The sequence below is a fragment of the Pteronotus mesoamericanus genome, unplaced genomic scaffold (assembly GCF_021234165.1).
Source record: "Pteronotus mesoamericanus isolate MK-2021 breed Mesoamerican mustached bat unplaced genomic scaffold, CSHL_Meso_final contig_24, whole genome shotgun sequence".
Classification (NCBI taxonomy): Eukaryota; Metazoa; Chordata; class Mammalia; order Chiroptera; family Mormoopidae; genus Pteronotus; species Pteronotus mesoamericanus.
Window position 1 is genome coordinate 2,266,350 of NW_026555100.1, and position 16,345 is coordinate 2,282,694.

Below are 16,345 nucleotides of genomic sequence, written 5' to 3' on the forward strand. Positions count from 1 at the left end.
ACATGAGCTTGACACTGGACGGTAGCCTTGAGCTCTTTGCTTTTTTCACTGTGAGAGTGTTTCTTGCTCCTTGAACTCTGTCCCTGGTATGGCTGGATACTAGACTCTGACCCCAGGGAACCTGTTTGATGTTCCTGTTGGCACATATCCTGATGCATCTGAATTCTGGGCTTGTGTTCTTTTTCTGGGGCTCAGGATGGTAATACTTTCATACACACCTAAGTTCTGAGTTTCTCAGAGGCATCTGGTCACCAGCCAAAGGATTTGGTGCATTTGGATGCCAAAGCCAAAATGTCATGTTAGGGAAGATAAAGTATCAGTTCCAATCACCTGTCTCGAAATCAGCCATGTCTGAGACGATCAGGTCCTTCAGTCCATCCCTTCACACAAGGCTGGGCTGCCCTCACCCGTCTCAGGTGGAGGTTCCTTTGAAAGTTCTCCAGGAGATGAGATTCCACACGCTTCTCAATCAGCTCTTCCTGGCCAAGAAAAAGAAGAGCTTTTTCAGTTTGGAAAACTCCAAATGGTATATCATTGAAGGTAAGCCCCTTCTAAATATCTACACTTAGTAATTTTGATCCTATTTGAATGGAAGCAAAGATCTTTTAAAGCCCCTGGTCTTATTTCTCCATTCTCTCCCCAGGCATGAGGTGTGTTCTCACATGTCTGGGGGTGCAGCCTTGCCAGCCTCCATGCCAGGGCTCAGGACGTGGGTTTGGGCATGTGGTCTGTATGCCCCAGACCAAGCAAACCCTTACGTGGAGGTGAGTGTGGCTCTCGGTTAGGAGGACAGATGCCTCAGTCCCTTCTCTGCCTTGCCCCCCGCCTGTTCCACTGTATTTCTCAGTTAAAATAAAATGCTCTCATTGGATGGGTCTGAATTGTGTCCTTTTTTACAGCGTCTTCTGTGAGGCAGCATTTTGTGCTTAGATCCTGGTGGACTTCCACGGGCAAGACCCTCTTCCTTGGATGCCCTGCACTGCTGAGGTGCTCTTTGGATTTTGGTCTGATTCTGCTGAGCCTCGGGGAAGTGGGCATTACAGGTCCTCTCTGGTTCAGGTTGTTTTATGGACTTGTAGCAAGTTTACTCCAAGGATGCACCTTCCATTCTCTTCCCAGCTTTTTCCACCAAGAGTGCCAGTAGCCTTAGAACCAAGACTGTCCTCACTCCCCCTGAGGCCTGGCCTGGCCTCATTCTAAACTTGGTCTTTCTTCTCTGTCACTAGACTGTGTGGTTTGGCATAGAGAGACTTTGCACATGAGAAGACCTTATGTGTATTTATGTAGTCCTTTCCGCTTTTCATTTGCATTACTTCTTTTTGGTTCTGAAACCATACTCCATGCTGCTGTCCTGTGGGTGACCTGAGGGGCATAGTCAATACCAAGGAGTCTGCCATCTTTTTGAGGACAGCCAGCGAGCATGTATAAGTAAGGGGAAGAACTAAAGTGGAATCCATAAAGTAATCTTTATGATAAATCTAGAGCCCCACGAATTAAAAAAAAAAAAGTCTATTAGGCAAACTGTAATCAAGCAAAGTGAACAAGATAAAATGAAATTCTAGCCACACATAAAATGCAAATGGAAATCAGGGAAGAAAGCAGGCTATAAATTCTTAAAATCCATATTTTTTTATTCAAAACTGTCATAGGTTTTACACACTAGTGGTTTTGCTGGCCACTTGGAAAGAAATGGGCATTTTGGAAGGAAAGCTTTAACCTTCTCTTGGAATTTGGTCATCATTCTGGAAAAATGTTCTTCGAATGAAGTTTAGTTAGTTATTTATACCCTTCAAATTAATAAATAACTTAAAAGATAATCTATAGGCTTCCCCTTGTCTGGGCCTAATTGGGCAGACATTGCCCATGAAAGGCTTGTTTTGATAAATTTTAACCATAGCTGGCCTCCTCTGAATGGTAGGGAATACTCCAGCAACTCAGGTTCCAGACGTGAGGCCCGCAGGTTCAGTGTCAAGGCAGGCAATTCAGGTTGTGCGGGAGAACAGGTGGTCTGGGTGGTCGTTCTACTTCTGTGTGGCAGCCGATGAGGAAGGCACTTGAGGTAAGTGTCATAATTGATGGGCATATGATCTTTTAACCCTCCACTGCTTATTTTTTTACTATCAAGAGGTGGTGGGTAGGTTGTTTCCAAATAAGTTCTCAATTACACATCTTTGCCTTTCCATTGTTAGGCCAAGGTGATCCCTGAGCCGTCCTTTTGCATTCAAGGCTTTGACAGGCCCTTCTTTGGGTCTTAACTTTCCTAGAGTGATTACCACAGAAGAACCACTTGCGCAGCCCCAAGTGATTACTATCTAGCTAAGACGGATTGTTCTCACAATTTCTGGAGTTGAAAGCCAGAGAGTACACTAAACTGTGTTAAAATTATGCTTCATCACCACAGTGATAGACTCTCTAGAAACATCCAAGCAGAGGAAACTGATCCACCAAATCTTTGGCGAACATCAACGCCAGTTCCTTAACAGACGCAGGGATGCATTGAGCCTGCCACACACAGTAATCCCGTCCCCCAGAAAATCCTCTTCAGTGAGCCACAGGAGACAGTTATTGTCCAAAAGAAAAGAACCCCATTTCTTTCTCATTCCTTTTAAAGGTGCTGGGCCCAGTTTAAGGCACACCCTACTCCGAGTCCTGATTCCAGTGCATCCTGATGCTCACACTAACCCTTTCTTCCCACATACTCTGATAACTGAGAAGCAGAGATTTTTTACAAAAATATACAACTAAGTCAAAAGTTATTTAGATGTTTGTGGATGATAATGTCACTGTGGCTGGTTCCATCCCTGCCTGTCTCCTTTCTTTGACACAGGAACAGTAATTCTTTCCTAATAGAGTAAAAAAAAAAAAAAGCCCCAAGATATCAGTATGAGGGCAGGATTCACGGATTGCATAATGTAGCAGCTCCCGCTGCTTCTAGAATTTCAAGAGAAAGTTGGAAAAGAGAGAGGCTCAGGGCCCTGGGTATTTGCACTTTTTCCAGGGGCATTCTGGGAAAGGATGACTCACCTGTGTGAAGATACTTATTGCTTTGATTCATGTTTCAAGTCTGCTACATTTTATGCCATAGTTTCGTGAATGATGAATATTTAATCCTGCATATACTGAAAATGAAGGTCAAGTCCTGCTTACTGGTGACTTCAATGCAGACTCCTTTTTCTGAAAGGCAAGCTACCTGCTGTTAGCAGAGTAAAGCTGAAAGGTTATACATTGTTAAAATTTTTCTTAATAACTTTATTTGCTCCAAAATGGCTGGTACACAGTGGGGGGTGCCTGCTGCTTTCTCTTGGCTCCTGGTATCAGCATTGTTGTTTTGGGATGTGGACTTAGGAAGGGGGAGGAATAGCAGCACACATTTTGGAGAGAAATCTAATTTAAGGGCCGGATTCCAGGGTAACAGGGGAGTTACAATGTGAAAATGGCCTTGCCCTAGTCTTTAAAATTTTGAGTTTGTATTCAGCAATTCATCATTTGAAACATCTTCGGTGTGAATATTTTTGGTGTGAATAGTGCTGAATATTTTTCATATGGTAAAATTGCTATAGTTAGTTATGGTCAAGGAAAACTGTTTTTAAGATTGCAATAGAAATGGACCAGACTGTTATCATAGTCTCTAGGGATACCCAGGGCTTTAGCAGAAATGGCCAGTCACCCGACTATTTTACCTGCCCCTTTCTTCACATGGCCAGGCCTCTCTTCCCTCAGCCTGGAAATTCTCAAAAAAAAAATAGAAGGGCAGGTGGTTGGAGGGAACTAACATTCACTGATCATGTGCTTTGTATGAAGTACAGTTCTAAGCACTTTAAAATAAACAATACACACATTCCCATAGGAGTCTTCTAACAACTTGACAGAGTAGGAATTACAGCATTCCCACTTTATAGATGAGGAGGCCAAAGCTGCAACATTGGCCCCAAACCATGTAGCTAATAAATTGTGGAGCCAGGATTTGAATCCAGAGTATCTCAAGGCATTGTTCCCCTTTCAAGGGTTAAGAACTGAAATTCCAGATTTTGGAAGTGATTAAATGGGTTTAATGAGAAGTTGCAAGAATGAGAGGTCCCTCAGCCTCATCCTGCCTTGACTCTCTTGTTCTTCCTTTTGTTCTCCATCTCCTCGTTTCTCACCTTTGGGGCCAAGTTTGAAAGTCAGCAGTACTAATAAGGGTCCTATCACAGTTTCCTCCCTACGACATGGGACATGTGGGACAGACTCATCGGACATGTGCTGTCTGGCATCTCTTTGGACCTTGACTCATTCCTCCCTAATATGGCTTACTAAGACTCTCTTCTTTTTTATTTCAGGGGAGAAGCAGCATTTTGTGATGAAGTAGGGTCAAATTAGCAGAGAACAGACAGAGGATTGTGTTTTAAGGGTGCCGCCTGCTGAAGGGACTCTTTCCAAATGGAAAGGCTCTTTGCTCTCCTATCCTTCCCTGGTTCTTTGTGCCTGCTGTTTGGCACATTAATGTATTGGGTTGGCCAAAAAGTCTGTTACATCATTTTCCGTAAGATAAAAGACACATTTTTCAATTTCACTAGTAACTTTATTGATTTGGATATTTTGAGTGTGTCAGCTATTGCCCACTATTGGCTTCTAGTGGGTAGAGGCTGGGGCGCTGCTAAACATCTTCTAATGCATATGGCAGCCCCACAGCAAAGAATTATTTGGCAAAAATGTCAATAGCACCAAGAAACTTCACAAATCACTTTTGCCATGTTGTATCAGTTACAACACCTTCTCCATATGCTGCACAAATCTTTTTTTTGTGTTTCAGTTGCATTTTTACCTTTGTTGAAATAGTAAAGCATAATACACTGAAAATGTTATGTATTTTCTTCCATCTTCAATATTAAAATGGCTGCACAAAAAATCACCAATTTTGATAAGGTTTTAAAAAATGCACACTGATATGACAGTTGTCACAATACAATCTAACACAATTGTTTCAAATGAAGTTAAAGGCAACTGAGCACCACTAGAGCCATCGTACGGAAAAAAACATAACGGACTTTCTGACCAACCCAATAGCTAACAACAGAGGCCCTGCTTCTCAATAAATAGAGTCTTTTATCTCTTTAGAGAGTTGTGGAATTTAGTTGTGGCTCTCAGTTGTATGCCTAGGAAGTTAGTGTGAGCAAACCAACGGACTCTAGGAAAATTTGGTCCCAAAAACATTTCAGTAGAGGCCTTTAAAATGATTTTAATATATCTGGCCTCCTCCTCCAGTCTTGTTCTTGGTAATTGTGCACAGAGGTGTTGACACAGTGCCTCCCACACACCCAGCCTCCTGGCAGGCACCTGGCCGAGCTGTGATGTCGGCAGAGATTACTTCCATGACAAAGCATTATAAACTGTAGAATACAGTGAATGCTACTGTAACTCTCGCTATTAGCATACCTCTGGCCACACAGCATGAACAGAGAGGCAGCCCAAGGCAGAAAGAAGGAGGCTGACTGTCCCGTTCTGTGCCCGGTTCCTTTAGGGGACAGGGTCTTTCAAGGTAGGGTTCTGAGAATTTGCTCCAGCTCCTTTATGTCTTTTTTGAGAAGTAATGGCATGCACTTAACCTTTGTTGAGGAAGGCAACACAAATCACTGTGTGTGTAAAGCACCTCCCTATTCTTTTCTTGCCCTCTTAAATACTCCCCCCAATTTTCTTCATCTCTCCCTGACACTTTTATTGCCAGGCTTTGGTTTAGAAAATTATGGGTAGGGAAAGTTCAAGGGCAGGATGTTCAGAGCAGCTCTGTGCATCTGTGAAGGGAACACCACAGGAGAGCAGGCAGCTGTTGAAAGAATGGGAGGTTAGGTGGTAGAGGAGCCGAGCCCACTGGAGGTGGGGGAACAGGAGCCCCTCTGGGGCCAAGGGGCTGTAAATAACTCCCAATGGGAGGTCCTTGTTCCCTTTCAGAATGTAACCTTTCATGGCAACACTTGGTCCTCTGTTGTGGCAGAAACCCTAACTCAACTATTTCACCTCAACTAGTTTTCCAAATTGCCATTCTCTCATCAAGTAAGTATAAACCTGAGGAGAAGATAGGTGGAGAATATGCCAAGTGGGTGAGCACCCTTCCCTCTTCCCCTCCACACCATTGTGGGGGGGTCCTCTGCTTCCTTGCTTATTTTTCATCGTGCAGGTGATACATAGGTACCACATGCAATGGCATCTAGAAGGGAGCTGCTTACCTTTGACATTTCCTTGAAAAAATCAGGGACTCTGTTAGGAATGGGAGGGAGAATGGAGCTAGACCTTCCAGGTTGGCTGCAAAAGACAACATCAGAATAAAATGTTAGAACTTGAAGAGGTGCCAGAATCCACTTGGTACCACCATTCCCTGTTCCTCAGCATCCTTTCCTGCAGAATGAGGGCTAAGTGACATGCTCAAGGTCACCCAAGTAGCCAGGGGCAGAACTAGAGCCAGAAGCCAGATAGCCCTTGCATTGCACTCTAGGCTCTCATCTACTTGATCTCGTGTTTTTCTCCTAAGAAATAAATAATGATCGAAGGTGTGACCGCGAGTATTTTCTGTTGAATAGTGAAGCAAATCAGACCTTTTTACGCTAGTTCTGGAATTTCAGGTTGCCATCATCAGGGGAACTTTAGAACAGAGATGATCTCAGGTGGGAAAAATCAAACCCAACCAGGTGGCTTCTTGGGAAAACTTTAGTTCCTCCCCCTTGGCAAGTGGCCTTAAATTTCTTGATTTCATGATCCTCCTACTCTCTCTCTCTCTCTTTTTTTTCCCCCTGTACTATTTCAGAGATGGAGATAAGAGTTCCTCTCGGTTGTAGAAGGTTAACAAGGCTGAACTCATTGGTTTGGCCTATTTGGAATTTATTATGCATAACATTTGAGGACTTTTGCCCAATTGCTCAGCTGTTTCTCCTGTAAAAACACTATCTGAAAACAATGTCTATAAATCATATGTATTCTACCTTCAAAAATTAGAATGAATTATTTCTTCTCTTATCATCATCTCCAGGATTTAAAAAAGAAAGCTTTAAATTATCTTACGCCATCTTAGCCCTCTTGACTCTTTTAAAAGAATGATTATTTCAGGGCAAATGAAGAAAATACATCCCCTCCCAGGCCCAGTTAGTCAGTTATGTCTTCTGAAGTAGCATGCCTTTATACCGCAAGAGGGCTGGATCTTCTCCCTGTTGCACAACACTGTCCTTTACCTGAAGTCACAGCCAGTGTGCCATCAGCATCTGCTGAGAGATCAGGGTGGGAGGCAGCTGGAGGGAAGGGTTAGCGCTCAGAACAGTTTAATGAAAACACAAAGGCAGAGTACATACTAAACACAACTATGATTGTGCTGAGGTATGGAGTCAACTATTATGGCTTCAACATGGGAATTATGGGCTGCAGATAGGGATGAAGGTGTGACCTCTGTCTTTGCTTTTATTCCTCTTGTCCTTCTTCCTGACAGCCTGACAGGTTACAGCTTTGGGGAGACCCTGGTCAGTGATGAGTCATTGTGGTTTAAAAAAAGACTCCCTCACTGTACGGATGCCCTTGGGCCTTTTTGATGCATATGTCACTGTTTCCAGAATTTGGGAGAAGGGAGTATAAACAAGTGTGTATAAGCAGCAATCCTGTCCCACCTGTACACCAGCAGGAAAGCCTAGCATGAGATTGGCAACCAGTCTCATTGCAATAACAGGCATGACATTGAGAGCCATGGAATACCTGGGCTCTTAAAGGTGTCAACCAGGTAATAGGTCTCTGTGAAGTACCAACTGTTTCCAAGGCATTTTGCTAGGTATTGGGGGATTTCATATGCTATGTATAGGAATGTATCTTTTCCATGAAGATTCTATCTATCTATCTATCTATCTATCTATCTATCTATCTCCATCTCCATCTCCATCTCCATCTCTGTCTCTATCATCTCATCGATATCTATGTCATCTATATCACATGAAGTCCAGCCAAAAGTATAGGGAAACTAAGGTATAAAAACAAGGTAACAAGTGAAATATCACTGGGCAATAACTCATCAGTTACTCACATGAGCATTACTGATGGTAAGTGCTGAAGGTTGAGAAGCTGAAAAAATGTTGATGGAGTGTTTTGGCTCTGGGAAGGTTTTGAATTGAGGAGACAGAAAACTTCGTCTCCCCCTGACTCCAGGACTCCACAGAGGGGCTGTCCTCATGGCCTACACTTTGGTCTCTTGGCTTTTATTTCCAGTGTGTGCTGAGTCCAGTGAAGCTCTACCTTGAAATCCACTACTGAGGTTCAGGATTGAGAATGCTCCAAGGGCAGCATAACAGAATCAGAAAAGTGAGCTGTCTTGGATGACGAGATATCTATTCTCTATGTGCATGTGATCAAAACCTTTGAAAACTTTAATTTGGAAATTTCCAGAAGTAGCTGAGTGAATTAAACCTATTCCATCTCTTTGAAACCTAGGTCAGGGACAATACTCCTTTCAGGGGACTTGCTTCTGAACTTGACACACGCAGAATACCCAAGGCTGTGATGGGGAAGAAAGTCGCGGCTAGGTGAGGCTGTGCTGTCGACAGTGGGGCCACAGCCCGACCTGAGATGTTTGTCTGGAGAGCGGAGTTGTCCTGGAGGGCCACGCTGGGGTTTTCATGAGTTCTAGTTGCTTGTGTCTTCAGGGTTCCTTTCTTTATAAAGAATATTAATAGTTATACTGTATTACTGTGTTTGTATAAAAATGAATATAATCCAGGCTGGATTCGTTATTACATATTCATTATATTATAGTTACTTTTTTCTTCTGATTTTAAACAAATTAAAATTAAGACATTTTCATGGGTCCCTAGAAGTCTGGTGGGCCCTGGGCATGGTGTCTGATGGGAAAGTTGGCCCTGTTTCCTCCCTCCCTGTCAGCCCCATTCATCTGGAAATTTTCACAGATGAGAAAACATGGCCAGAGACAGATGCATTATACCATACCTTCCAAGCATCGTCACATAAAAATAAAAATAAACATTTCATTTCAAATCATGTCTTATGTCTTGGCTTCAGGAAATATTAACTTCAGCAACCCAACATTTTAAATAATGGATATATGGATATGTAAACAATGAAAAAAACCTAAAAATATTGCTTTTCTGCTGAGTTTTAGGAAACGTGTGTTATGTCTGTTCTTTTTTTTTTTTAATCCTCAACTGAGGACATGCTTATTGATTTGAGAGAGAGAGAGAGAGAGAGAGAGAGAGAGAGAGAGAGACATTGATGTGAGAGAGAAACATTGATTGGTTGCTTCTTGTATGAGCCCCAACTGGGGATTGATCCTGCAGCCTAGGTATGTGCCTGACTGGGAAACAAACCCACATCTTTTGGGTGTATGGTACACACCAAGCAGCTGACCCACCCAGCCAGGACTGTTTTGTCCATTCTGATATCTGAAAATTCATCTTGTTGTTTTTATGAGCTCGGTTCTCTGAGAGTTCCACTGTAAAAAGAACATCTCCTGTTTTCTGAGGTTTGCAAGCTCAAGTAGGCAGGGTGGACAGATGTGAAAGCAGATCTGAGGAGGGTTGGGGTGAGCTGCAAGCCCAAGTGTCCCCTGAAATGGCTTCCAGCTCCCCAAGCAGTAATGCAGACTCTTGGAACCAGATCTTCCCATGTTCCAAAGAGAAGAAAGGAAGTTGTGCTTTTATGTCGAAATTCCAGTTTAAAAATATTACCCAAGACTCCAAAACTTTGAAAGTACTCTGCAGGCCAAACACAACACCTCTGCAGTCCAGATTTGGGCCCCGCTTTGCCATCTCTGTTTTCAACTGTGTCTCTTTCTGGTCTTGACCTAGCACTGCTCCCTGGGAGCCAGAAAACGTCCTTAACTCTTGATCTTCTGTCTCCCCCAAAAGGGCCCCTTCTCTCTCCAGGATGAGGAGACCTTGGCCTCTAATGGCTCTGGCTTGCTTCCAATCTAACCATTTTCAAATGCTGCATAAGTCAGTGTCCACTTTTCTCTAGGCCAATACTGTATGTCACAGCAATAAATCACCCGCAACTTACTGTAAATCCCCAAAGCTACATATCACTAGCTCTACATCATCCCTGAAAATAACATTGTTAGGACCTCATAAACATACACTCTGTTTGTTTAAGAACTGCAAGAGCTTTTCAAACATGGTTGCTAAGTCACAAGAGTATATTTTCCAGGACATAAATGGAAGCAAACATAACCCCCTTAAATTGTCAGATTCTTTATAAGAGGCCCAAATCTGCCTGTTCTGCCAGTGTATTAACTTGACCACAACAGAGTTGACTATACTAAGTGTATAAGTGTTGATAATTGCTCAGGACTGTCTTCCAACTTGACTTGGCTATATGGGCACATGATACGAAACTTGGTTTAATTTCTGGCATGTGTGTCTGTGAAAAGCATGGGTTAACCTAGATAAATCCTGGCTGCAGTTTTCATCAGCCTTCAAGTTTGCAGTTTGCTGAGCGTTAGGGTCAGCATTTACTGATAAAATTCTTATGTTGTGGCCCCTTCAGAAATAAAATTGGAAACATCTCTGTACCTTTCTTCCCAGATGTGGTCCCAAGTCTGAGCCCTGACCTCTGCCTCCTGACCTTTCCCTCTTTACATGGACACTTGGCAGTTAATGTCAGGGTAGCAGTAAGCTCTACTTGAATATCGAGTCTAGAGCTTAGGTATTTTCAGAGCTGGGGAAAAGATGATGACTTCATTATGATAACCCAGACTCCTGCTGTGTCATCATCTGATTTCCAAATGGAAAACACTCCTGCCACTCACCTTTCACATGTCAAAATTCTCTTAGGAAGGAGGTATAGGCATGGCCCTAGGGCCTGTCTGTTAGATGTTGGAATCTACTGGAAGGCACATGTTCTCTGCCCCATTTTCCTAGTAATACCCAGACAGAGAGCCCCCATCTCTTCCCTTGAGAGCTGGTGTTTTCTCCTCCCCTCCCCTCCCCTACCAAAGATGCAGAAAATGAATCTGTGGCGCGGTTTGAGATTCACTGGGTGTTGATGCCTTAGAGAGAATAGCAGGGACAGGATGTAGAGGAAGGTGGAGAACATGTATGCTCTCAGACGACTCTACCTGGCACATGCTTTTTCCTTTAGCAGCGGGAGGAAGTGAGTGAGGAGTACACTAAGGATTTTTCCTTCTTCATGATAGCATGAAGAGCATGAATAACTGAGAGGCAATTTGGGCAGCCATGCAGCCTGTCGGTGCCGTGGAGCATAATCTGTTATCAAGGATGTGGTGAGGCTGGGCATTAGTTACAAGGAGGGGCATTTGGTGGCTGAGTGCACGTGCAAACTTGGAGGAGCCAGGAATGAGTAAGAATTGGAAGCTACAGAAAATAAAAGTACTGAAGGTGATGTGTGTAGGTTACCTTGTTCAACGGTGGTACTTCTTTGGTGGGAGAAGTGCCCTTGTGGGAATTTGATGAAGGCTATAGGAATTTTGCCTGCCAGAGAGCCTAATATTGGTCTGTGGGCCCCAAGCTAAGGATTCTTGCTTTGTTGGGTTGGTTCATCTGCTCACTCCTGTTCCATCTGCCATGAAGATGACGCGGCAGACAGAAGGCATCTTCATATGATTGGGAGCCATCCCCCTCCTGGCATACAAAACACTCTAAGCAGAAGTCTCTCTGCAGTGTGTTTTCTCTTGAGCAGATGTCCTCCTTTCCCAACTGCATTTGAGGTCTTGAACATGTGGGGACGATGCTAATGCAACAAGGGAAGGGAGGCTGTAGCCTTCCTAGCTATTCCTTTAGTACCAAGCAACACTGAAAGTAGTCTGTAAGGTGAGATGGGTCTGTAGGGCAGAACCTAAACGCTCTTTTCTGCTGCTTCTATACATTGTGGGTTAGCACCTGTTTTTAAAGGAAGATTTTCTCCTTTAGCTGCAGATCAGGGATGCACATAATCTCCCACTGAAATTCCATCTGAGACTCAGCGCTGGGGCACCAGGACCTGGTGCTGTGGGGCTCCCCTAAGAGATGCGAGCAGCTGCCACTTCTCCAAAAGGCCATGTCTCTTCCCCATAGCAACAGAGTCACCGGGGACCACTGTGAGTTCTGTGGGCTGGCCCTACCCATCTTCAGACCAGTTTGATAGAATACAAAAGAGAAGCTTCAAAAGAAGCCCCACCTCCCCTGAAAGGCCTGCTTCTTTCAGATTTCCTCCTGTCCACACCTGTCGCCAAGCCAGCCGGCTGTGACACTTTAATTGGTGTGCAGAAGGCGGGGCAGGGAGAAGCAGGCAGGGATGACTGGCATTCTGGAAGAAGGAGACTCCCCTGAGATGAGTGAGGAGGACCGTGACAGACAGGCCTGAGAGGCTGTCACAGGCAGAAGGTCGTGGGCTCTGGCTTAGAAGGGGTGCTGGCCAAGGAGGGACTGTTTTCCAGGTTCCTCCTTCCCAGGCTCCCTGGCCAGTGTGTTGTCGGGCCCTGTGCACTGAGGGCCAGAGAGCTTGGCTGGAGGCTGAGGCCTGGGATGAGGATGGGTGCGAAGGAAAGGCAGTGCTGCCCAGCACTTAGGAGGAGGATTTGGAGTCAGACCTGCACTGACCACTTTACAGCGCTGTGCCCTTGAGCAAGCTCGTCAGCCTTTGCAAGTTGTAAGGCCTTTCTTTTGTGACGTGGGGTAAAAATGGTGATGAGGGACAAGGATAACACATACCTGTAGTCAAGTGTGTGGAAAGGATTAGATAATTTATGTAAAAATTCTTAGTACAATGCCTAGCATGAGAGTGGCCAAGACATTGTTGTCCTTTTGAGGTTTGTTTTGAAGCTTTCAGACAGGTCTTTAGAGAGACAAGATGTAAACACACTAAAGTTAAGATATAAAACAAGATGAATTGCAAGGCCATGATGTGATTAATTATCAAGGTAGTGGACAAGACCTGAGATTCTTAAAACTCCATATCTTAACTCATTAATGGTTTGTGGAAGTAATAGATTGGGTCACAGCAAGCATTTTATTTTATTTATTTATTTTGGGGGCATCTGATCAGTTTATTTGCTTTTCATTATTTAATTAACATTTTTTTCAATTAGTTTACATTCAGTATTATTTTGTATTAGTTTCAGGTATACAGCAGAGTGGTTAGACAATCATACTTTACAAAGTGTTCACCCTGCTATTTCCAGTACCCACCTGGCACCATACATAGTTATTACAGTGTTATTGACTACATTTCCTATGATATACTTTGTGCGGAAAGTGTATTAAAAAAATGAGATCAAATAGCCTTATATAACAATAGTGCTCCAGAAGGTCAATGTGATTATGTGAAACTTTTGCTTAGTTAATATGCACAATCTGTATATTTTGTATAAACACGTGTATGCTGGTTTGTGATGTAAAATATACAGGGTGGGGCAAAAGTAGGTTTATAGTTGTGAGTACATGAAATGCAGAGTTTATTCTTGTATTATTATTATTTATTAATTATCATACTATTTTCCCTACAAACAAATGTAAACCTACTTTTTTCCCACCCTGTATTTCTTACTGTGGATTTTGCTGAAAAGTAGTTTGAATCCAGAAGGGAGAGTGCTCTCTGGGCTGCAGCAATTTAGGGCAGTGTTAGGGAGGAAGGGACACTAGAGCTGGGTCCCCAGGCGAGGGTGGAATTTAGATGATATGGAAGAAGGTGAGGGTGAGCAGTCCACAGGACCACCCTCACTTCCGACACCGACTGTAAGATCAGGGAATTCCCTGAAACACCCTCATCTTTGACAATTCTCTGGAAGGACCACGGAACCCATTGAAAGCTGTCATGCCCACCAAGGATTTAAGACAGGGAAAGGATACTGATTAAAATCAGCCAAGGAAAGAGGCACATAGGGCAGATCTGGGAAGGTATCGAGCATGGAGCTTGCATGTTCTCTCCCTGTGGAGTCATGGGCAATGCTGCTTCTCCAGAGCAGATGAGTGACAACATACAAGGAGTACTGCCAGCTAGGGGAGCTCACTGAGCCTCAGTGTTCAGTTTTTCTTGGGGCTCACTCACATAAGCTTGGGGGATTAACCTCAGTTTCTAGGCATTTTGGAGGTTGACTGATACCATGTCACCCCAAACCCCCTCACCATATATCACATTGTTAGACTTTCTGGTGTGGTTAACTACCCTGTTCCCCCATTCACATTATTTCTACCTCCTTGACCCAAGACACCCAGGCAAAAACTTCCATCAGGCATGGCATCGCAAGCTTGCCTTCCAGAAGCTGAAGGCCAAGGCCAGACCTCTCTCAGGGCCAGGTTAACATCTGTATAGCAGAGGCAGTTGAGGGGACTGGGCTGGCTGGAGGAGGGTCTCTTCTGGAGAGGACTGGTAGTGGGTCCTTTGAGCACATGCATGAATAGGAGAGGAGAGGGAAATGCTCCTTCACTACCGCCAGTGTTTCCAGAGTCCGTTCATGTCAGCAGAATCGTTGTTGAAAACAACCTGATTTACATGTCTTTTCAGCCCCTGCATACACTCAAGCAGAATAACTGGTCGGGTGAGCCATCAGCTGCTAAAATGAAACAGCACAGGGGACAGGAAAACAGCCACCTGGATGCGTGTTCCCCATGTGGTGAGCTGCCCTGGGCACAGTCGGCCTTTGATTTGACCCCATTTGCTTCCCTCTCCAGGTGACCAGGACTCTTCCTGGTCGCTGTTCCTTTGCAGACCAGATAGATGGGCCTACAGGTGCCCTTGGCAGCTTTGGTAAAGAGAACATCTGTCTCCCTGCTCCAATTTAGCTTCCCTACTGTAAGGCTTGATTAGGTCAAACCCAGAAAACACTGAGACCTCAAGCTGGGGATAAAATGCAGATCCGGCATGTCATCAGGCCATGCTGCCCCCTCGCCACCTGACAAACGAGACAATCTCCAGCCAGGGACAGTTTGTAATTGTGCAATCAAATTAACTTGGATTTCAGCTTAATGAAGTGCTTAATGTCCTGAATGAGGCTGAGTCCTAATATTTAGAGAAGCAAACTGGACCCCAGGAAAGACAAGAACAGACTTCGGTTAATGCCTGTTAGTATTAATTGTGCTTGCAAATTAAATGTTTTCAGAAATTCATCCTTCATGTGAGGCAGTCTGTTAGCACCCAGGTCTGCTGTGGTTTTGCTAAGGGTTTTTCCTGCTGTGGCTCAGAAACAAGACAGTGGAAAGAATATTTTACTGGAAATTTCTGCTGAACTCTACTTTGTAGGGCATATTTCCTAACTTCACAGCATTTCACTTTTCTTAGTTGTACAATAAGAAACATCTTCCTCGTTTTCTCTGAAATTTCTCTTTTTTCCCTCGATGTGACTCTCTGTCTGTTTGTCTATGTATCTATCTATCTATCTATCTATCTATCTATCCATCCATCTATCTATCTATCATCTATTGTGTGAAAACTGATACTCTGGAGGCAGTTATCTGGAGGTAGATACTCTGGTTACAAACCCTCCCTTTGTTACTTACTAGCTACGTGACCCTGGGAAGAAATTAACCTCTCTGAGCCTTAGTTTCCACAAATGTAAATATAGAGAATAATAAATCCTGCTCCTTAGTATTGAGAACAGTAATTGAGATACTGCATATAAAGCACTTAGTACAGCACATAGGACATAGCAGCACTTTTAAAATCTGATTGATGATATAAATGTGAAATTATTTTCAGTATGGATTATATATCACTAAGTTGGTATCAGTAGTTTTTATTTTCATTAAACTGATGATTTAGCCCCTGTTTAGAAAATGACTGATGGTTCAGTAATTAACTCAATAAATAAATATTTATCGAATGGCTATTATGTACATAGCACTATTCTAAGCACTAGGCATTTCCAATTGTACTGTCAGAGGGAGACATGTTGACAAATAAATAAGATAATTTCAGTTGATGATTAGTGCTGGGAAGAAAATTAAACAATAATAGAAAAAGCAGGATTTCTTAACCTCTTTTGTGCTGAGAACTCTTTTGGTAGTCTAGTGAAGACCATGATTCCCTTTTCAGAATATTTATAAATGCATAATACAAAAACATTGAATTACAAGAAAACAATTATATGACAATACAGTTATCAGAACATATAAAACAAGTTTATGATAGAGTATGTGTACTAATTGACTAATTCATTATCAAGATCGAATACAACAGCGCTAATATAAACCTGTAATTTAAAAATAGGATTAGTGTAAATAATATTTTGAGGTGTCTACACTGATGATAGTTTTATATATACATATCTGGAATTTTTGTTACTAACAAAGTCAGAGGCATCATTAATATTATTCTAGTTTCTTGCCCACATATATAAAGATTTTATTTATTTTTAGAGAGAGGGGAAGGGAGGAAGAAAGAGAGGGAGGGAAAC

General features: G+C 43.2%; 1 protein-coding gene across 20 annotated transcripts in view; it reads left to right on the forward strand.

Annotated features, from left to right (window-relative positions):
• KCNMA1 (potassium calcium-activated channel subfamily M alpha 1) overlaps positions 1-16,345 on the forward strand; it is a 718,090-nt gene that overhangs the window by 366,259 nt on the left and 335,486 nt on the right. The gene's annotated exons all lie outside the window — the stretch shown is intronic.